Source organism: Lissotriton helveticus, chromosome 1_1 (genome assembly GCF_964261635.1).
Source record: "Lissotriton helveticus chromosome 1_1, aLisHel1.1, whole genome shotgun sequence".
NCBI classification, from domain to species: Eukaryota; Metazoa; Chordata; class Amphibia; order Caudata; family Salamandridae; genus Lissotriton; species Lissotriton helveticus.
In genome coordinates, this window is record NC_136057.1 from 23643748 (window position 1) to 23668475 (window position 24728).

General features: G+C 52.6%; 1 protein-coding gene across 1 annotated transcript in view; it reads left to right on the forward strand.

Annotated features, from left to right (window-relative positions):
- Window positions 1-3022: 3022 nt before the first annotated feature.
- TIMM10 (translocase of inner mitochondrial membrane 10) overlaps window positions 3023-24728 on the forward strand; it is a 61556-nt gene continuing 39850 nt past the window's right edge. The window contains exon 1 of the mRNA XM_078674192.1: window positions 3023-3152. The gene's annotated coding sequence lies outside the window, so the exon portion shown is untranslated. The remainder of the gene's footprint in view (window positions 3153-24728) is intronic.

Below are 24728 nucleotides of genomic sequence, written 5' to 3' on the forward strand. Positions count from 1 at the left end.
TAATGATTTACATATTCTTAGTGCTTTCTGTCATAGACTGGAACCTCGTATCACTAAACATACAAAAGTGCCTATTCTCCACCACATCAACCAGGAATAAACTATGCAGCTCTCTAGTTTCGGATACAAACCTCTGCAGTGCATTAAATAATAGAGGTTTCCTTAATGTGTGATAATGTATTTCCACTTATTTACTTAAGTTGCATTGATTTTTCATGTACGTTGTGTTTTATTTTATATGTAGTTATCTAAAGGTGAAAGACAAAAAACCTTTAGGGTATCCACCCTGTTCTGTACTGAGAACTACTTATGTTCAATGAAAAGTATTGAGAGCTACTAATAATATTAGTGTTTGATAATCTCAATTTTGCTATATGTATATTAATTTAACCAAGCAAAAACGTTCTAATTTAATAAGCTGGGCTGCACACAGGTGAGCTGTTCAGAGGTAGCTAGAGAGCTACAGCTGCCAGGGACGGACTGGCAGTAGCGGGCACCAGATGTTTTTGTTTTGGGGCTGGTTTCGCAGCAGTGCTGTAACAAAAGTGCAGCAGCAGTGATCCAGGCCTGCTGCCAATTATATCAGACTACCCCCCCTCCCCACCCCTCCATCCACCCCTCTCAGGGGGCCGGTTGGACGTGATTGCCAGGGCTGGTTTGTGATCCTAGTCTGGCCCTGGCAGTAGCTCATGAGCCATGGTTGGAGATCCCTGTCAGAACTTGCATTTTTAGCCACCCCTTCGACCCTGCCCCTACACTGTCGCCTCGTCCACTTTGTGCACATCAACACAGTTCCCATACTTTTTAGGTCGAGTCTGGGCAGCTTATGTGCTGCTCTGCAAGGCATGCAGTATTAGAGTATGGGCTTGTAGCTCGCCCATATTTTTAGTAGGGTGTCCTTTGTAAATGCTGGCTTCTGATTCATTAACAGGCTTGTTAGTCCCTCCTTAGTACCGCCTTGTCTTCATTTGTAACCTCCCATGAAGATTATACCTTTTACTTCTGTTGTTACACAGTAGGTCATATTTAGTCTGTAAGCACTAGTTTCTTTAATGAGTTTCTCCTACTTCAGGCACAACATGCTTTCCTAACATTCAGCGCACCATATGTGCTTTCACTTTCCAAGCACCCCGAGACAACGGAAGCCGCTTCTTTAAAGTGAAATAGACTTGCATTTACAAGAGTTTGCGCTTTTAACATTGTAAATGACAAAGCCTATTTATGTGTTAATTATCAAAACAGAAAAGTAAAAGGCATTGTCATTTACAATGCCAATAGCTTACTTTCTCATAAATGCGAGACCTGTTGCATTGCAAACGCTTGTTTTTAATGCACGTCGACCACTGCCCTGCCTTCCTCCATCGCGCAATAACTCACTGTCCACAACTTCTTGGTTAGCAAGAAAGGCCACTTTATTAAGACAGGTGCAAATTAAATTCTGATCAAACATCTTGCAATTCATTATTTAATAAACCAAAAAATTCCTTCAACTTATCTTAGCATCCTTATGAAAGATGAAACCCCCACTAAGTTAACCAAAACAAACCCAGAAGCAACTGACTCTTGTTGATACCCCCCTCCTTTCCTTTAACTGCCCTTTGAGGATGGACCAACCCGCTCCAGGCTGCCCACCCCCCAGAAAAACCCGCCTACTTACTAAAAGTGAACCTAGACCTGTCTTAGCGTGGCAAGCCCAACAAAACAGCTTTGGCAGTACCCAAAGCACATAAAACAAAAACAGGACCTGGAAAAGAGAGAAAGAGAGGGAAGGGTGGGTGGGGAAAAAACAAACTTTGCCGCCCGCCTCCCACTGGCACAATTCCCTTCCCGCCCTTTCTACTCCTATTTATGCCTTTTGCCCTGCCGCTTCCCCTATCTAATCATCCCCTGCATCTGTGGCCAGTCCCTCGAGCGAACCTACCCAGGGAGAGACCGGCTCGCGCACGGCTCTCCCTGGGTCCCCCATTCCCTTCGGAGGTTATTCTGAGGCCCCTGGGAGTCAGTGTCTTGAAGGGTATGCTTCATGCTTATACTCCATTGTGCATTTTAGGTCTTTTGAAAACATTCACTTATGAAATTTAATGAAGCCTTTCGCTTTTTTCATTTTTTTTTTAATTCCAAATCATTTTGACTCGTTCTTAATACAAATCGTGGCAGCACGGCGGCCTATTCCACTGTATCCCGCAGGCCCAGCCTGAGCCCTCCTTGCGGGCTGTTTGTTGGGGATCCCCTGCTGAGGGGACGGGGGCTCTCGGAAATACAAAGAACTTTTAAGGGATCACAGAAGCATCTCTTTGTTAAATTGCTTTGCTTCGAAAGTCGTTGAATAGATGCTATAATTACGGTGACCAGAATTTTAAAGCCAAAAACTTGGACATTTTCCAAAAATAGAAGAAGGACTACAATTTTACTGCAACCAGGGCACAGCGTGACAGCGCTCCTCAGCACAAAATGAGCGAAGAGGCTGTAAGAACGTACATAAAATACAATTTTTAATCCCAGTAGCTGGCCTGTTAATTAAATTGCTTTCTTATAACAGCTACTAACTATCCCTGCTTTGCAAAACAAAAATATATCTCCCACTGTTTTCAGCAGACCCTCTTTAAATGCTTAAGCATTTTAAGCATGAGCTTAATTTCCTGAAATCTGCCCGGACAGCTGGTGAAAATCCGGGACTGTCCGGGCAAATCCGGGAGGTCTCCTATAATGTGATGGTTTTATTTGACTTTTTTTTTTTGTGCATATTTTATATAGCACGAGCTCGACCCGAAGGTGTTGGAGCGCTTTCCATGAGCACCGTATTTACATTACACATTCAGGCGCGGGGAGATGAAGTGATTTGCGCAGAATCACAGGATGTGGACGCGACCCCGGGGCTCGAACCCTGGTTTCTGGCATCGTTGACACCTGTCGTCAGCGCGAGAGCTCACAGCCCCGCCCCCTGGCCCCGCCTTGGCTGCAGCTGTCAAAGGGCTGGCGGCGGGACTGCTTCCGGGGCGGGGCATCGCGCGCATGCGCAGTACGGCAGGTCGCGCGTCCTGACGGGCAGTTCACAGCGATGGCGCTCTCTTTGGCGGAAATGGGGCACCCGGAAGTGCCGTGGAGCCGGAAGTGGGGCACACACACACGTGCTTCCGGTGCCGCTGCTGGAGGTGAGTGAAGGGGAGAGACAGGCTACCGGGCACCGGGCGGGACCCCCGGATAGACGAGCGGAGCCCGCCCTGGTCTGCCCGGAGCCCCCGGGGTGTGCCTCACTGACACCGGCCTGGGCCCCCGCGGCCCCCAGCAGGCTCTGCCCCCTGGAGCTGGGGAGCCCTGGGCTCAGGGAGGGACCCCCAAGTGACCCCCCTCCGAGGTTTTATTATCGGTGCATCTGCACATGCACGCGCCTCTCACGCACATGCACGCACCCCTCACGCACAGCGCATCTCCTCACGCACCAAGCCCCCACATGCACGCGCCTCTCACGCACATGCACGCACCCCTCACGCACAGCGCATCTCCTCACGCACCAAGCCCCCACATGCACGCGCCCCTCACGCACAAGCTGGTCCCAGCCGCTGCAGCCCCCTCCGGCCTCTGTCTGCGCCCCCTGTGCTAGTGATGTGAATACGACCCCCCCCCCTCCATGTGCACCGAGCACAGCCTTGAGGCGGCTCCGAGCTCGCAGGCTCCACCCCTGCACGCACCGCTGATGTGCTGTCAGCTCTGCAGAGGCCTCTCACCAGGCTTCCTCATGCACCCCTGCATGCACCTCTGTCTCACCACTGAGAGCCTGTCCGCTCTGACAGAGGCCCTTCCCTTCACCAAGCTTCCTCATGCACCCCTGCATGCATGGTGCTCTCACTACTGAGAGCTCTTGTGACCTCTGACCTAGGCCCCCTCGTCTGTCCTTCACCAAGCTTGAAAATGCACCTCTTACTACCAATAGTTCATGTGAGCTCTAACAGAGACCCTCTCTTCTGACCTTCACCAGGCTTCCTAATGCGCCTCTGCATGCACCTCTGTCTCACTACTGAGAGGTCATGTGACCTCTGTCCTAGGCCCTCTCCTCTGACCTCCACCAGGCTTCCTAATGCACCCCTGCATGCAGGGCTGTCTCACTACTGAGAGGTCCTGTGAGCTCCAATGCACCCCTGCATGCACCTCTGTCTCACAACTGAGAGCCTGTCAGCTCTGACAGAGGCCCTTCCCTTCACCAAGCTTCCTCATGCACCCCTGCATGCATGGTGCTCTCACTACTGAGAGCTCTTGTGACCTCTGACCTAGGCCCCCTCGTCTGTCCCTCACCAGGCTTCCTAATGCACCCCTGCATGCAGGGCTGTCTTACTAGAGAGGTCCTGTGAGCTCTAATGCATCACTGCACGCAGGGCTGTCTCACCAGAGAGGTCCCGTGAGCTCTGATGCATCTCTGCATGCAGGGCTGTCTCACCAGAGAGGTCCTGTGAGCTCTAATGCATCTCTGCATGCATGGTGCTCTCACTACTGAGAGGTCCTGTGAGCTCTAATGCAGGCTGTCTCACTAGAGAGGTCCTATGAGCTCTAATGCATCACTGCACGCAGGGCTGTCTCACCAGAGAGGTCCCGTGAGCTCTGATGCACCTCTGCATGCAGGGCTGCCTCACTAGAGAGGTCCTGTGAGCTCTGATGCACCTCTGCATGCAGGGCTGCCTCACTAGAGAGGTCCTGTGAGCTCTGATGCATCACTGCACGCAGGGCTGTCTCACCAGAGAGGTCCCGTGAGCTCTGATGCACCTCTGCATGCAGGGCTGCCTCACTAGAGAGGTCCTGTGAGCTCTGATGCACCTCTGCATGCAGGGCTGCCTCACTAGAGAGGTCCTGTGAGCTCTGATGCATCACTGCACGCAGGGCTGTCTCATTAGAGAGGTCCTGTGAGCTCTAATGCACCTCTGCATGCAGGGCTGCCTCACTAGAGAGGTCCTGTGAGCTCTAATGCACCTCTGCACGCAGGGCTGCCTCACTAGAGAGGTCCTGTGAGCTCTAATGCACCTCTGCATGCAGGGCTGCCTCACTAGAGAGGTCCTGTGAGCTCTGATGCATCACTGCACGCAGGGCTGTCTCATTAGAGAGGTCCTGTGAGCTCTAATGCACCTCTGCATGCAGGGCTGCCTCACTAGAGAGGTCCTGTGAGCTCTAATGCACCTCTGCATGCAGGGCTGCCTCACTAGAGAGGTCCTGTGAGCTCTAATGCACCTCTGCATGCAGGGCTGCCTCACTAGAGAGGTCCTGTGAGCTCTGATGCATCACTGCACGCAGGGCTGTCTCATTAGAGAGGTCCTGTGAGCTCTAATGCACCTCTGCATGCAGGGCTGCCTCACTAGAGAGGTCCTGTGAGCTCTAATGCACCTCTGCATGCAGGGCTGCCTCACTAGAGAGGTCCTGTGAGCTCTAATGCACCTCTGCATGCAGGGCTGCCTCACTAGAGAGGTCCTGTGAGCTCTAATGCATCACTGCACGCACGGCTGTCTCACTAGAGAGGTCCTGTGAGCTCTAATGCATCACTGCACGCAGGGCTGCCTCACTAGAGAGGTCCTGTGAGCTCTAATGCACCTCTGCACGCAGGGCTGTCTCACTAGAGAGGTCCTGTGAGCTCTAATGCATCACTGCACGCAGGGCTGTCTCACTACAGAGGTCCTGTGAGCTCTAATGCACCTCTGCACGCACGGCTGTCTCACTAGAGAGGTCCTGTGAGCTCTAATGCATCACTGCACGCACGGCTGTCTCACTAGAGAGGTCCTGTGAGCTCTAATGCATCACTGCACGCAGGGCTGTCTCGCTACAGAGGTCCTATGAGCTCTAATGCATCACTGCACGCAGGGCTGTCTCGCTACAGAGGTCCTATGAGCTCTAATGCATCACTGCACGCAGGGCTGTCTCGCTACAGAGGTCCTATGAGCTCTAATGCATCACTGCACGCAGGGCTGTCTCGCTACAGAGGTCCTATGAGCTCTAATGCATCACTGCACGCAGGGCTGTCTCGCTACAGAGGTCCTATGAGCTCTAATGCATCACTGCACGCAGGGCTGTCTCGCTACAGAGGTCCTATGAGCTCTAATGCATCACTGCACGCAGGGCTGTCTCGCTACAGAGGTCCTATGAGCTCTAATGCATCACTGCACGCAGGGCTGTCTCGCTACAGAGGTCCTATGAGCTCTAATGCATCACTGCACGCAGGGCTGTCTCACTACAGAGGTCCTGTGAGCTCTAATGCATCACTGCACGCAGGGCTGTCTCACCACAGAGGTCCTGTGAGCTCTAATGCATCACTGCACGCAGGGCTGTCTCACTACAGAGGTCCTGTGAGCTCTAATGCATCACTGCACGCAGGGCTGTCTCACTACAGAGGTCCTGTGAGCTCTAATGCATCACTGCACGCAGGGCTGTCTCACTACAGAGGTCCTGTGAGCTCTAATGCACCTCTGCACGCAGGGCTGTCTCACTAGAGAGGTCCTGTGAGCTCTAATGCATCACTGCACGCAGGGCTGTCTCACTAGAGAGGTCCTGTGAGCTCTAATGCACCTCTGCACGCAGGGCTGTCTCACTAGAGAGGTCCTGTGAGCTCTAATGCATCACTGCACGCAGGGCTGTCTCACTACAGAGGTCCTATGAGCTCTAATGCATCACTGCACGCAGGGCTGTCTCACTACAGAGGTCCTGTGAGCTCTAATGCATCACTGCACGCAGGGCTGTCTCACTACAGAGGTCCTGTGAGCTCTAATGCATCACTGCACGCAGGGCTGTCTCACTACAGAGGTCCTGTGAGCTCTAATGCATCACTGCACGCAGGGCTGCCTCGCTAGAGAGGTCCTGTGAGCTCTAATGCACCTCTGCACGCAGGGCTGTCTCGCTAGAGAGGTCCTGTGAGCTCTAATGCATCACTGCACGCACGGCTGTCTCGCTACAGAGGTCCTGTGAGCTCTAATGCATCACTGCACGCAGGGCTGTCTCGCTACAGAGGTCCTATGAGCTCTAATGCATCACTGCACGCAGGGCTGTCTCGCTACAGAGGTCCTATGAGCTCTAATGCATCACTGCACGCAGGGCTGTCTCGCTACAGAGGTCCTATGAGCTCTAATGCATCACTGCACGCAGGGCTGTCTCGCTACAGAGGTCCTGTGAGCTCTAATGCATCACTGCACGCAGGGCTGTCTCGCTACAGAGGTCCTGTGAGCTCTAATGCATCACTGCACGCAGGGCTGTCTCACTAGAGAGGTCCTGTGAGCTCTAATGCATCACTGCACGCAGGGCTGCCTCACTAGAGAGGTCCTGTGAGCTCTAATGCACCTCTGCACGCAGGGCTGCCTCACTAGAGAGGTCCTGTGAGCTCTAATGCATCACTGCACGCAGGGCTGTCTCACTACAGAGGTCCTGTGAGCTCTAATGCACCTCTGCACGCACGGCTGTCTCGCTAGAGAGGTCCTGTGAGCTCTAATGCATCACCGCACGCACGGCTGTCTCGCTAGAGAGGTCCTGTGAGCTCTAATGCATCACTGCACGCAGGGCTGTCTCGCTACAGAGGTCCTGTGAGCTCTAATGCATCACTGCACGCAGGGCTGTCTCGCTACAGAGGTCCTATGAGCTCTAATGCATCACTGCACGCAGGGCTGTCTCGCTACAGAGGTCCTATGAGCTCTAATGCATCACTGCACGCAGGGCTGTCTCGCTACAGAGGTCCTATGAGCTCTAATGCATCACTGCACGCAGGGCTGTCTCGCTACAGAGGTCCTATGAGCTCTAATGCATCACTGCACGCAGGGCTGTCTCACTACAGAGGTCCTATGAGCTCTAATGCATCACTGCACGCAGGGCTGTCTCACTACAGAGGTCCTATGAGCTCTAATGCATCACTGCACGCAGGGCTGTCTCACTACAGAGGTCCTATGAGCTCTAATGCATCACTGCACGCAGGGCTGTCTCACTACAGAGGTCCTATGAGCTCTAATGCATCACTGCACGCAGGGCTGTCTCACTACAGAGGTCCTATGAGCTCTAATGCATCACTGCACGCACGGCTGTCTCACTAGAGAGGTCTTGTGACCTCAGACCTAGGCCCTCTCCTCTGCCCTCCACCAAGCTTCCTAATGCACCTCTGCATGCACGGCTGTCTCACTAGAGAGGTCCTGTGAGCTCTAATGCACCTCTGCATGCACGGCTGTCTCATTAGAGAGGTCATGTGAGCTCTAATGCACATCTGCATGCAGGGCTGTCTCACTAGAGAGGTCCTGTGAGCTCTAATGCACCTCTGCATGCAGGGCTGTCTCACTAGAGAGGTCCTGTGAGCTCTGATGCATCACTGCATGCACGGCTGTCTCACTAGAGAGGTCCTGTGAGCTCCAATGCACCCCTGCATGCACCTCTCTCACAACTGAGAGGTCCTGTCAGCTCTGACCAGAGGCCCTTTCCTTCGCCAAGCTTCCTAATGCACCCCTGCATGCATGGTGCTCTCACTACTGAGAGGTTCTGTGACCTCTGACCTAGGCCCCCTCGTCTGTCCTTCACCAAGCTTCCTAATGCGCCTCTGCATGCACTGATGCCCCATTTCAGGGACATGCCAGAGCCTGCACAGTCCTCTGTGAAACTCTTCACTCGGCGCAGTGACGTTCTTGTAATGGACGCTGCATTCAGAGGGCTCTTGCGCCACCCTTTCAGACCAACATGCACTCATTAATATAGCCTTATAGCCCGCCGTAGAGGGCTATACCGGCTATTAAAGGCCCTCTCCAGCGTTAAAGGCCCCGAGACGAAGGCGAGGGCCTTTAACAAGGGAGAGGGACTTTAATAAGCCGGTATAGCCTATCTACGAAGGGCTATAAGGCTATTAGAACATTCTGTCACTAGAGGACAGAATGTTCTAACAAAAAAGCCTTTTGGGAGCGCGAGGGGATTGGAATCCCCTCAGGCTCCCTGAAGCCTTTGTTCACAGCTCTGGTGAACAAAGAAACATTGGAATGTTGGAGCTCCGCGCTCCTACCAGCCATTATAAGCCCAGAGCACTCCATTGTTTTCAATGGAGCTCCCAACATTCCAATGTTCTAATGATATTTGAGTACGGAGACATTCGCAGGAATATGGTCCTCTGTATTAGAAATACAGCATTCACAGGAAACTCCTGATGTGCCTCTGTACTGACCTGCAGTACTTTCTAAAATTCCATCTCGCACACAATGAGACTGTGATAAGTTACACTTGCACTTACCTGCACCAAAAAAAATCACTCAGAACTGAAATGTTTACTACCTTCTGTGTTTGCAGACTTATAGAGATCACTATCACCCGGGAAATTAATCTGTCACTGAGCAGGTGTGTTTCTAGCCACACCTGGGGCCTAGTGAAACTACTTGAAAAGCTTACTGCGGAATTCAAAAACTGTGGAGAACACTTGTGTAGGGAGAGGTAGATAATTCTGCATTTTAGGATCGATGTTGGAGAAGACTTGACCGTCAGATCTGGGGTTCCATGGGGTGTGTGCAAGTAGGACTCCAGATGAGCAAAGGTGTCTGTCTGAAAGGTTTGTGAGAGCAAATGCGATAGTTAAGGTATTCTGGGACAGTGTTTTGTAGCGCCTTGAAAGTGTGGGTGAGGAATTTCAATTGTGAGATGAATTTCACACAGACCGGTCCCCAGGTGACACATCTTTTGGGGCTTCTTTCAGGTCAGACAACATGGCCACCCACAACCTTAAATCATCTTCCAGTTTTTCATCTTTACAAGCATGTTTAATCCGGATTTCCTCAGCAGTTGCCCACTCGAAGACATCACTCAGCAGCACCACCGCAGCACAACCTAAGCATCACTCAGCAGCACCTGAGCACCATCTCAGCCCCAGTACTGCACCATCTGAGCACCCACACAGCACCACCTCCGCATCAGTGCAGCACCACCAGCACTGTTATGTCCCCTCCCAATAACAAAAAAACCTTTAACAAACAAGCATTAGACTAGGCAAGAATATTTTGCCAGCATTGCAAAGACAAAACAAGCATTTGCAATGCAATAGGTCCCGCATTTGTGAGAGTTGGAGCTATTGGCATTGTAAATGACAATGCCTTTTATTAATTTGTTTTAAAAACCTGCAAGCGGTGCATAAAAATGCACTTCGTACGTATAGTCCTTGCTTACGAGAAGCAAGGCTGGCAGTAAAAGAGACTGTCAGCCTTGCTTCTGATAAGCAAGGACTACAAGTACAAAGTGCTTGTTTACGCATAGCTTCTTTAAAAAGAGTGCCTGGAAGGTAAATATGCGTGTTCACAAAGTGTATTGGGTCTTATGTGATATGCTAGACTCAATTCTACCCATGCCTCCGCCTCCATAAGAACAAGCATTTGCAATGCAATAGGTCTCGCATTATTAAAGTTTGACCTATTGGTGTTGCATTCTTTAGCAATGCCAGTAGCTCAAACTTTAATAATGCGAGACCTATTGCATTGCAAATGCTTGTTACATATGGCGCAGCAAAAAGAGCATTACATTGCCCAACCCTCATTCCCTTCGCCCTTGCATCACTTAGCAGAAAGACTGGTGCCATGTGCTGGGGAATACAGTGCACTGCCAGGATGGGCAAGCCTGTCTCTGTTCTGTTTCTTACTTTTTCCTTCGATGGTCTGGTGGGCTTTCTTACATCTCTGGGACAGGCAATAGGTAGTAAGCATTCCAGTCTGTCCAGCTAGATGGGCGGAAAGCCCATCTGACTATCGGGGGGGGGGGGGAGGTAGTGAGTGGGGCTCTGGGCCATCTTGGCACCATTCTCCACCCAATACCAGACAGTATTTCTGCTCCCAAGGACAGCCAGGATGGGGAGTAAGCTCCCATTCTGCAAACCCATATGTAAAAACGATGCCCAAACAAATCCCAGTTTCCTTTAACTTTCCATGGTGGACGGCTGCACAGTTCAACTCTGCGTCTTCCGGCATCCAGCAAATCTTACCATTCCTCTGCACTTCTGAAACGTGATGACTCAAGGTGCCTGCCTTGCATGGACCCCAAAACACACAAGATGATGGACGGAATGTTGCACAATGGCAAAACATTCACCCCCAGTCACAGATCTGGGTTTAATCCATTGTTATTTTGCTCACCAAGCCATCCCAGTTCAGACATGACCATATGCAAATCTGTGTTGACCCTGTGCCCCATGGGAACAGTCCAGACCGAACTGCCAAGCCATGTCTTCCCTGGACCAGAATCAAGCATCCTAGGACCGGGTTCTGGCTTTCAGCCTTCATCAGCCAGGATAGCTTGACTCCAGTGGCATAGTGAGCACGGGACCCACGTCTGGGCATACCCTTCCCACATAGGGTGAACAGTAAAACACACAAGATTATGGACGGAATGTTGCACAATGGCGAAACATTCACCCCCAGTCACAGATCTGGGTTTGCATGGACCCCAGCACATTTTCATACCCAGAGTGGCCTGCAAATGTCGAAGTATAGGTCAAAAAAGGCTGTTTTCCCCTCATTTATTTGGCAGAAAAGTCTTGGCCTGTTGACTAAAGTCTTATCTCTCTGCATCTACACACTTCTCAGATGAAATGCTGCCTTCCATCTGGGTGGACCCATTGCACATCATTGGAACTGACCAAAATTACAACAATGTGGATACCTCATTGAGACAATATTAACTTCACAAGGTCCAAGTTATGGCCTATTCCTGTCATGGGCGGCAGGCCCAGCTAGCGCGGAGCGAGAGCTTATGTAGGCGCTTCAGAAATGCTCCGAAAAATGGGATCAGACACAGTTCATGTGCGACGGGCGCGCACTCACCATTTGGCAGCCTGCGGCCACTGACAACAGCAAAGCGCTTTGATCTATATCACTCCCCTCTCCCACTTGCTCCTGCTGAGCCTCACAAAGTGGTTGCATCTCAGCCACAGACTTCCTGGCTCGCACACATTACGTTAAAAAAACATTTTACATTCACACGGAGCCTTTCCTATGCAATTTCAAAGGTTCCCTACTCTGTACAACTACCATTGCTGCGTGTGTTGCGTGCTTCTCTCTTGTTTTCCACATGCTTTATGTTTATATGTTTCACTTCTTCTGTGCCGTCTATTTAACCTTCTAAATTCATTCCCCTTGTCAACTCCCACTACATTAACCTGTTAAATTACAACCCTCTCTCACACACACTGCGCTGTCACACACACTGCGCTGCCTCACACACACACACACACTGCGCTGCCTCACACACACACACACACAAACACACTGCGCTGCCTCACACACACACACACACTGCACTGCCTCACACTGCGCTGCCTCACACACACTGCGCTGCCTCACACACTGCGCTGCCTCACACACTGCGCTGCCTCACACACTGCGCTGCCTCACACACTGCGCTGCCTCACACACTGCGCTGCCTCACACACTGCGCTGCCTCACACACTGCGCTGCCTCACACACTGCGCTGCCTCACACACTGCGCTGCCTCACACACTGCGCTGCCTCACACACTGCGCTGCCTCACACACTGCACTGCCTCACACACACTGCGCTGCCTCACACACACTGCGCTGCCTCACACACACACACTGCGCTGCCTCACACACACACACTGCGCTGCCTCACACACACACACTGCGCTGCCTCACACACACACACTGCGCTGCCTCACACACACACACTGCGCTGACACACACACACTGCGCTGCCTCACACACACACTGCGCTGCCTCACACACACACACTGCGCTGCCTCACACACACACACACTGCGCTGCCTCACACACACACACTGCGCTGCCTCACACACACACACTGCGCTGCCTCACACACACACACTGCGCTGCCTCACACACACACACTGCGCTGCCTCACACACACACTGCGCTGCCTCACACACACACTGCGCTGCCTCACACACACACTGCGCTGCCTCACACACACACTGCGCTGCCTCACACACACACTGCGCTGCCTCACACACACACACTGCGCTGCCTCACACACACACACTGCGCTGACTCACACACACACACACTGTGCTGACTCACACACACACACTGCGCTGACTCACACACACACACTGCGCTGACTCACACACACACTGCGCTGAATCACACACACACTGCGCTGACTCACACACACACACTGCGCTGCCTCACACACACACACTGCGCTGCCTCACACACACACACTGCGCTGCCTCACACACACACACTGCGCTGCCTCACACACACACTGCGCTGCCTCACACACACACACTGCGCTGACTCACACACACACTGCGCTGACTCACACACACACTGCGCTGACTCACACACACACTGCGCTGACTCACACACACACTGCGCTGACTCACACACACACTGCGCTGCCTCACACACACACTGCGCTGCCTCACACACACACACTGCGCTGCCTCACACACACACACTGCGCTGCCTCACACACACACACTGCGCTGCCTCACACACACACACTGCGCTGCCTCACACACACACACTGCGCTGCCTCACACACACACACTGCGCTGCCTCACACACACACACTGCGCTGCCTCACACACACACACTGCGCTGCCTCACACACACACACTGCGCTGCCTCACACACACACACTGCGCTGCCTCACACACACACACTGCGCTGCCTCACACACACACACTGCGCTGCCTCACACACACACACTGCGCTGCCTCACACACACACACACTGCGCTGCCTCACACACACACACACTGCGCTGACTCACACACACACACTGCGCTGACTCACACAAACTGCACTGTGAGACACACGCTGCGCTGCCTCAGACACACAACACACTGCGCTGACACACACACACACTGCGCTGACTCACACACACACACTGCGCTGCCTCACACAAACTGCACTGTGAGACACACGCTGCGCTGCCTCACACACACACACTGCGCTGCCTCACACACACACACTGCGCTGCCTCACACACACACACTGCGCTGCCTCACACACACACACTGCGCTGCCTCACACACACACACTGCGCTGACTCACACACACACACTGCGCTGACTCACACACACACACTGCGCTGACTCACACACACACACTGCGCTGACTCACACACACACACTGCGCTGACTCACACACACACACTGCGCTGACTCACACACACACACTGCGCTGACTCACACACACACACTGCGCTGACTCACACACACACACTGCGCTGCCTCACACACACACACTGCGCTGCCTCACACACACACACTGCGCTGCCTCACACACACACACTGCGCTGCCTCACACACACACACTGCGCTGCCTCACACACACACACTGCGCTGCCTCACACACACACACTGCGCTGCCTCACACACACACACTGCGCTGCCTCACACACACACACTGCGCTGACTCACACACACACACTGCGCTGCCTCACACACTGCGCTGCCTCACACACACACACTGCGCTGCCTCACACACACACACTGCGCTGCCTCACACACACACACTGCGCTGCCTCACACACACACACTGCGCTGCCTCACACACACACACTGCGCTGACTCACACACACACACTGCGCTGACTCACACACACACACTGCGCTGACTCACACACACACTGCGCTGCCTCACACACACACACTGCGCTGCCTCACACACACACACTGCGCTGCCTCACACAACACACTGCGCTGACACACACACACTGCGCTGCCTCACACACACACACTGCGCTGACACACACACACTGCGCTGCCTCACACACACACACTGCGCTGCCTCACACACACACACTGCGCTGACTCACACACACACACTGCGCTGACTCACACACACACACTGCGCTGACTCACACACACACACTGCGCTGACTCACACACACACACTGCGCTGACTCACACACACACACTGCGCTGACTCACACACACACACTGCGCTGACTCACACACACACACTGCGCTGACTCACACACACACACTGTGCTGCCTCACACAACACACTGCGCTGACACACACACACACTGCGCTGCCTCACACACACTGCGCTGACTCACACACACACACTGCGCTGACTCACACACACACACTGCGCTGCCTCACACACACACACTGCGCTGCCTCACACACACACACTGCGCTGCCTCACACACACACACTGCGCTGCCTCACACACACACACTGCGCTGCCTCACACACACACACTGCGCTGCCTCACACACACACACTGCGCTGCCTCACACACACACACTGCGCTGCCTCACACACACACACTGCGCTGCCTCACACACACACACTGCGCTGACTCACACACTGCGCTGCCTCACACACACACACTGCGCTGACACACACACACACTGCGCTGACTCACACACACACACTGCGCTGACTCACACACACACACTGCGCTGACTCACACACACACACTGCGCTGCCTCACACACACACACTGCGCTGACTCACACACACACACTGCGCTGACTCACACACACACACTGCGCTGACTCACACACACACTGCGCTGCCTCACACACACACACTGCGCTGCCTCACACACACACACTGCGCTGCCTCACACACACACACTGCGCTGCCTCACACACACACACTGCGCTGCCTCACACACACACACACTGCGCTGCCTCACACACACACACTGCGCTGCCTCACACACACACACTGCGCTGCCTCACACACACACACTGCGCTGACTCACACACTGCGCTGACTCACACACACACACTGCGCTGACTCACACACTGCGCTGCCTCACACACACACACTGCGCTGACTCACACACACACACTGCGCTGCCTCACACACACACACTGCGCTGCCTCACACACACACACTGCGCTGCCTCACACACACACTGCGCTGCCTCACACACACACACTGCGCTGCCTCACACACACACACTGCGCTGCCTCACACACACACACTGCGCTGCCTCACACACACACACTGCGCTGACTCACACACACACACTGCGCTGACTCACACACACACACTGCGCTGACTCACACACACACACTGCGCTGACTCACACACACACACTGCGCTGACTCACACACACACACTGCGCTGACTCACACACACACACTGCGCTGACTCACACACACACACTGCGCTGCCTCACACACACACACTGCGCTGCCTCACACACACACACTGCGCTGCCTCACACACACACACTGCGCTGCCTCACACACACACACTGCGCTGCCTCACACACACACACTGCGCTGCCTCACACACACACACTGCGCTGCCTCACACACACACACTGCGCTGACTCACACACACACTGCGCTGCCTCACACACACACACTGCGCTGCCTCACACACACACACTACGCTGCCTCAGACACACAACACACTGCGCTGACTCACACACACACACTGCGCTGCCTCACACACACACTGCGCTGACACACACACACTGCGCTGCCTCACACACACACACTGCGCTGCCTCACACACACACACTGCGCTGCCTCACACACACACACTGCGCTGCCTCACACACACACACTGCGCTGCCTCACACACACACACTGCGCTGCCTCACACAACACACTGCGCTGACACACACACACACTGCGCTGACACACACACACTGCGCTGACTCACACACACACACTGCGCTGCCTCACACACACACACTGCGCTGCCTCACACACACACACTGCGCTGCCTCACACACACACACTGCGCTGCCTCACACACACACTGCGCTGCCTCACACACACACACTGCGCTGCCTCACACACACACACTGCGCTGCCTCACACACACACACTGCGCTGCCTCACACACACACACTGCGCTGCCTCACACACACACACTGCGCTGCCTCACACACACACACTGCGCTGCCTCACACACACACACTGCGCTGCCTCACACACACACACTGCGCTGCCTCACACACACACACTGCGCTGCCTCACACACACACACTGCGCTGCCTCACACACACACACTGCGCTGCCTCACACACACACACTGCGCTGCCTCACACACACACACTGCGCTGCCTCACACACACACACTGCGCTGCCTCACACACACACACTGCGCTGCCTCACACACACACACTGCGCTGCCTCACACACACACACTGCGCTGCCTCACACACACACACTGCGCTGCCTCACACACACACACTGCGCTGCCTCACACACACTGCGCTGCCTCACACACACACTGCGCTGCCTCACACACACACTGCGCTGCCTCACACAACACACTGCGCTGACACACACACACACTGCGCTGACTCACACACACACTGCGCTGACTCACACACACACACTGCGCTGCCTCACACACACACACTGCGCTGCCTCACACACACACACTGCGCTGCCTCACACACACACACTGCGCTGCCTCACACACACACACTGCGCTGCCTCACACACACACACTGCGCTGCCTCACACACACACACTGCGCTGCCTCACACACACACACTGCGCTGCCTCACACACACACACTGCGCTGCCTCACACACACACACTGCGCTGCCTCACACACACACACTGCGCTGCCTCACACACACACACTGCGCTGCCTCACACACACACACTGCGCTGCCTCACACACACACACTGCGCTGCCTCACACACACACACTGCGCTGCCTCACACACACTGCGCTGCCTCACACACACTGCGCTGCCTCACACACACACTGCGCTGCCTCACACACACACTGCGCTGCCTCACACAGACACTGCGCTGACTCACACAGACACTACGCTGCCTCAGACACACACACTGCGCTGCCTCAGACACACAACACACTGCGCTGACTCACACACACACACTGCGCTGACTCACACACACACACTGCGCTGACTCACACACACACTGCGCTGACTCACACACACACACTGCGCTGCCTCACACACACACACACACACACTGCGCTGCCTCACACACACACACTGCGCTGACTCACACACACACACTGCGCTGCCTCACACACACACACTGCGCTGCCTCACACACACACACTGCGCTGACTCACACAAACTGCACTGTGAGACACGCTGCGCTGCCTCAGACACACAACACACTGCGCTGACACACACACACACTGCGCTGACTCACACACACACTGCGCTGCCTCACACACACACACTGCGCTGCCTCACACACACACACTGCGCTGCCACACACACACACTGCGCTGCCTCACACACACACACTGCGCTGCCTCACACACACACACTGCGCTGCCTCACACACACACACTGCGCTGCCTCACACACACACACTGCGCTGCCTCACACACACACACTGCGCTGCCTCACACACACACACTGCGCTGCCTCACACACACACTGCGCTGCCTCACACACACACTGCGCTGCCTCACACACACACACTGCGCTGCCTCACACACACACACTGCGCTGCCTCACACACACACACTGCGCTGCCTCACACACACACACTGCGCTGCCTCACACACACACACTGCGCTGCCTCACACACACACACTGCGCTGCCTCACACACACACACTGCGCTGACTCACACACACACACTGCGCTGACTCACACACACACTGCGCTGACTCACACACACACTGCGCTGCCTCACACACACACTGCGCTGACTCACACACACACACTGCGCTGACTCACACAAACTGCACTGTGAGACACACGCTGCGCTGCCTCAGACACACAACACACTGCGCTGACACACACACAGCGCTGCCTCACACACACACACTGCGCTGACTCACACACACACACTGCGCTGCCTCACACACACACACTGCGCTGCCTCACACACACACACTGCGCTGCCTCACACACACACACTGCGCTGCCTCACACACACACACTGCGCTGCCTCACACACACACTGCGCTGCCTCACACACACACTGCGCTGCCTCACACACGCACACTGCGCTGCCTCACACACACACACTGCGCTGCCTCACACACACACACTGCGCTGCCTCACACACACACACTGCGCTGCCTCACACACACACACTGCGCTGACTCACACACACACACTGCGCTGACACACACACACACTGCGCTGACTCACACACACACACTGCGCTGACTCACACACACACACTGCGCTGACTCACACACACACACTGCGCTGACTCACACACACACACTGCGCTGACTCACACACACACACTGCGCTGCCTCACACACACACACTGCGCTGCCTCACACACACACACTGCGCTGCCTCACACACACACACTGCGCTGCCTCACACACACACACACTGCGCTGCCTCACACACACACACACTGCGCTGACTCACACACACACACTGCGCTGACTCACACACACACACTGCGCTGACTCACACACACACACTGCGCTGACTCACACACACACACTGCGCTGCCTCACACACACACACTGCGCTGCCTCACACACACACACTGCGCTGACTCACACACACACACTGCGCTGACTCACACACACACACTGCGCTGACTCACACACACACACTGCGCTGACTCACACACACACACTGCGCTGCCTCACACACACACACTGCGCTGACTCACACACACACACTGCGCTGCCTCACACACACACACTGCGCTGCCTCACACACACACACTGCGCTGCCTCACACACACACACTGCGCTGCCTCACACACACACACTGCGCTGCCTCACACAAACTGCACTGTGAGACACACGCTGCGCTGCCTCAGACACACAACACACTGCGCTGACTCACACACACACACTGCGCTGACTCACACACACACACTGCGCTGCCTCACACACGCACACTGCGCTGACTCACACACGCACACTGCGCTGACTCACACACGCACACTGCGCTGACTCACACACGCACACTGCTGACTCACACACACACACTGCGCTGATTCACACACACACACTGCGCTGATTCACACACACACACTGCGCTGACTCACACACACACACTGCGCTGACTCACACACACACACTGCGCTGCCTCACACACACACACTGCGCTGACTCACACACACACACTGCGCTGACTCACACACACACACTGCGCTGACTCACACACACACACACACACTGCGCTGCCTCACACACACTGCGCTGCCTCACACACACACTGCGCTGCCTCACACACACACTGCGCTGCCTCACACACACACTGCGCTGCCTCACACACACACTGCGCTGCCTCACACACACACTGCGCTGCCTCACACACACACTGCGCTGCCTCACACACACACTGCGCTGCCTCACACACACACTGCGCTGCCTCACACACACACTGCGCTGCCTCACACACACACTGCGCTGCCTCACACACACACTGCGCTGCCTCACACACACACTGCGCTGCCTCACACACACACTGCGCTGCCTCACACACACTGCGCTGCCTCACACACACACACTGCGCTGCCTCACACACACACACTGCGCTGACTCACACACACACACTGCGCTGACTCACACACACACACTGCGCTGCCTCACACACACACACTGCGCTGACTCACACAAACTGCACTGTGAGACACACGCTGCGCTGCCTCAGACACACAACACACTGCGCTGACACACACACACACTGCGCTGCCTCACACACACACACTGCGCTGCCTCACACACACACACTGCGCTGACTCACACACACACTGCGCTGACTCACACACACACACTGCGCTGACTCACACACACACACTGCGCTGACTCACACACACACACTGCGCTGACTCACACACACACACTGCGCTGCCTCACACACACACACTGCGCTGCCTCACACACACACACTGCGCTGCCTCACACACACACACTGCGCTGACTCACACACACACACTGCGCTGACTCACACACACACACTGCGCTGCCTCACACACACACACACACTGCGCTGCCTCACACACACACTGCGCTGCCTCACACACACACTGCGCTGCCTCACACACACACTGCGCTGCCTCACACACACACTGCGCTGCCTCACACACACACTGCGCTGCCTCACACACACACTGCGCTGCCTCACACACACACTGCGCTGCCTCACACACACACTGCACTGTGAGACACACGCTGCGCTGCCTCAGACACGCTGCGCTGCCTCAGACACGCTGCGCTGCCTCAGACACGCTGCGCTGCCTCAGACACGCTGCGCTGCCTCAGACACGCTGCGCTGCCTCAGACACGCTGCGCTGCCTCAGACACGCTGCGCTGCCACACACTGCGGTGTGTGTGTGTATATATATATATATATATATATATATATATATATATATATATATATATATATATATATATACACATATATATATATATACATATATATATACACATCTGCATAACAATATAAATACAAATATAAATGCATGCATACATATATGCATACATATGCATCTTATGTACATAACGGTTTGAAAACACGTAACACTCATTGCCATACAATTACACGCCTCATTCTTACTCTACTCAATGCAACATAAATACACTACATATAATCACACACAGTTCCACATATTTATACACTACATAATTACAGTGATCTCAATGCAACACTCTCCACCCAACACCACTCAATACCACTCAGTGCCACATAATTATATGCTACATAATTACACTGCACTCAATGCAACATACACTCCAAACAATACCACTCAGTGCCACATAATTACCCGCCACACAATTACACTCTACTGAATACAACATACACTCCACACAATACCACTCAGTGCCACATAATTACACGCCACATAATTACACTGCACTCAATGCAGCATACACTCCAAATACCACTCACTGCCACATAATTACACGCCACATAATTACACTGCACTCAATGCTACATACACTCCAAATCCGACTCAGTGCCACATAATTACACGCCACATAATTGGACTGCACTCAATGCAACATACACTCCAAATACCACTCACTGCCACATAATTACACGCCACATAATTGCACTGCACTCAATGCAACATACTCTCCAAATCCCACTCAGTGCCACATAATTACACTCTACTGAATACAACATACACTCCCCATATTACCACTCAGTGCCATATAATTACACACCTCATACTTGCAACATAAATATCTGTCTATCTATCGCACTCTATCTATGTATCTATCTATTGCCTTCCCTCTATCGCCCTCACTCTATCTATCGCACCACCACAACATCGCTATGCGGTACCACAGCATCACTTGTCGCCACCACAGCATCACTCGTCGCCACCACAGCATCACTCGTCGCCACCACTCAACAACAACTGGTTCAAATGTGTTTTCTCAATGTTTCAAGCTTTATTACCAATGTCACAAAAAGATGTTAATATTTCACGTCTGTTCTGGGATTTTCGTAACAATCAAATACAATGAACAACATCTTCAGAAAATTTATTTACAAAAGTTTAAGCTATTGCCATTATAAATTACAAGAACTTTTATTTAAGTATTAATTATTAAAAACATTAAAAGCCATTGTTATTTGTAATATCAATACATCTAAGTCATGTAAATACAACACATTGCATTACAAATGCTATAGGTATCACATTTGCGAAAGTTTAAACTATTGGCATTGTAAATGACAAAGCTATTAATTTCGATATTTTCCAAACCAACACATAAATAAAAAAATTGTCATTTACAAGACCCAATAGCTCAAACTTTTCTAATGCGAGACCTATTGCATTGCAAATGCTTGTTATTGGGAGAAGTGTGGGAACGCTGGATGATAGACATTTTGTGGATCTCCCTCGGATTCTGTACATTGCCTCACAGCAGTATAATGAACCTTTGCTTTTAGTCCAAGTTTGGTGTTTGCAGGGCATTCTTACTAAGAAAACTTAGTGGGATCCGTTCAGGTCCACACCACCTTGGACTGATCTGGGTGTCTAGTTATCATAAAAATCTCGGTTTTCTGGGTTTCCCTGGGTTGCAGCCGAGCCTGGACTAAAATACAGTAGCTAACCAAACCTCTAGAATGTGTCAATCTGCAATGGCCAATCTTGATGGTTCCTTGTTACGTTTTTGGGCTTTTCCTGACGCAAGTGATAAACCCAGCCACGCAAGCGTGGTACTGGTTTATCAGGAGAAATGTTGACACGAATAGTAGAACATTAGTTGTTAATTATATTTCTATCCATATTTGGCTTTCAAATGGGAGCCAGTGTGCAAGAAAGAGTATAATTTGCAAAATGTCCCCTGAATCACATGATATTATGGATAACCTCCAAATTATTATTTATAAATATAGCCACGATTCCTAAAGTTGGGCACATTTAAACAATCTTAAAGTTCCCTTCATTTAGATTTTTTTAATTTGTTTTTATCATTTGAATTGATTTCTCATCTGTACCTAATGAAAAACCATAAGCTGCAGGCCGAGTTGGTGGCTCTAGGTATCGTGTGTTTGAAGAAACACTATATAACCCTGAGATCAGAGGGGTCTAGCAAGCAAAACTATGTAGTACTTTTGTAAATTGGCAAATGGGGCAAAAAATCACAGAAGAAAATATAAACTATTTCTATTTTATCTTTCTAATTTTAATTATTTTTTGATTCGACAATTAGATTCTTTCAGAAAACCAAGAGCGATCTGCAAATGACCCATTGCTGTATTCCAGATTTTGTCTACGTAACAGACATTTATAGCTTTTCGGATTCACCTTGAGTTTCGCAAACAGGTTGCAATTGGGTAGAAACCACATGAAGAGCAAAAAATGCTTTGACGATGCTAGTTGAGTCAGTAAGGGAGAGGATGAGCTGCTGTCAAAATACTATTGATGCTGTGGGCTGTCAATTTTTATGAGGCGTGTTGTGTAGGCATTGAAGAGTATTGGACTGAGCAATGATCATTGAGGGACTCAGCAGGTGGGTTTCTTGGGTTTTGAAGTGTAAGGGGGAAGTCTAACTTGTTGAGTTCTGTCCGTGAGGAAGGAGGATATCCGCTTGAGAGCCTGTCCGCAGGTACCCCAGTGCTGAAGCTTTCTGTTCAGTAGTTTGTAGGGGGCCGATTTGAAAGCTGCAGCGAGGTTGAAAGGACGAGTGTTGCAGTTTCTCCTTGGTTGAGGATGCTTCTGATATCAGTGGCCGCAATGAGGACTGTCTCTATGCTATGGTTGTTGACGATGCCTTATTGAGAGTTGTCTGGGACGTTATGGAGTTCTAGGTGGTCTAAGTGCTGGGTCCCCAATAACTTTAGCTGTAAAATGTAGGAGCGAGATGGGTCTGTAGCTCTAAGGGTGTTGAGGTCTATTGGTTTCTTCAGTAGGGCGTTCACTTCAGCATTTTTCCAGCAAGACGGGAATGTGGGTGTGGTTATGGAGGTGGAGGTGTTGAGGATAGCAGTGTGTGCGGGGGAGATGATGGTTCTTCCAAGGTTGTGTATGAAAAGGCGACATGGGTCTAAGGGAACTCCTGAGTGGATGGTATTTATCAGGGTGGTTGTTTATTCATTTGAGAAGGGCTTCCAGTTGCTTGACTGATGTTTGGCGATGAAGGATGTGTCCGAGTGGTCAAGGGGGGCTCGTATTGGTATACTGTGGGTTGAATGTGTTGTAGATTTTGACAAATTTGTGTTCAGAGACATTTGAGAGGTTGTTGCAGAGTGCTTAAGATGTGATTATGTTGTTGGCATCTGCAGGATTGATAAACTCCTTGACAATGGTGAAGAGTGCTTTGCTGCTTTTGGAGCTGGCTGTGAGTCTGAGAGTTAAGGCCTTTTTCTTTGTGTGTTGTAGTGGTTGGTGGTAGAGGTTGAGGGGTTG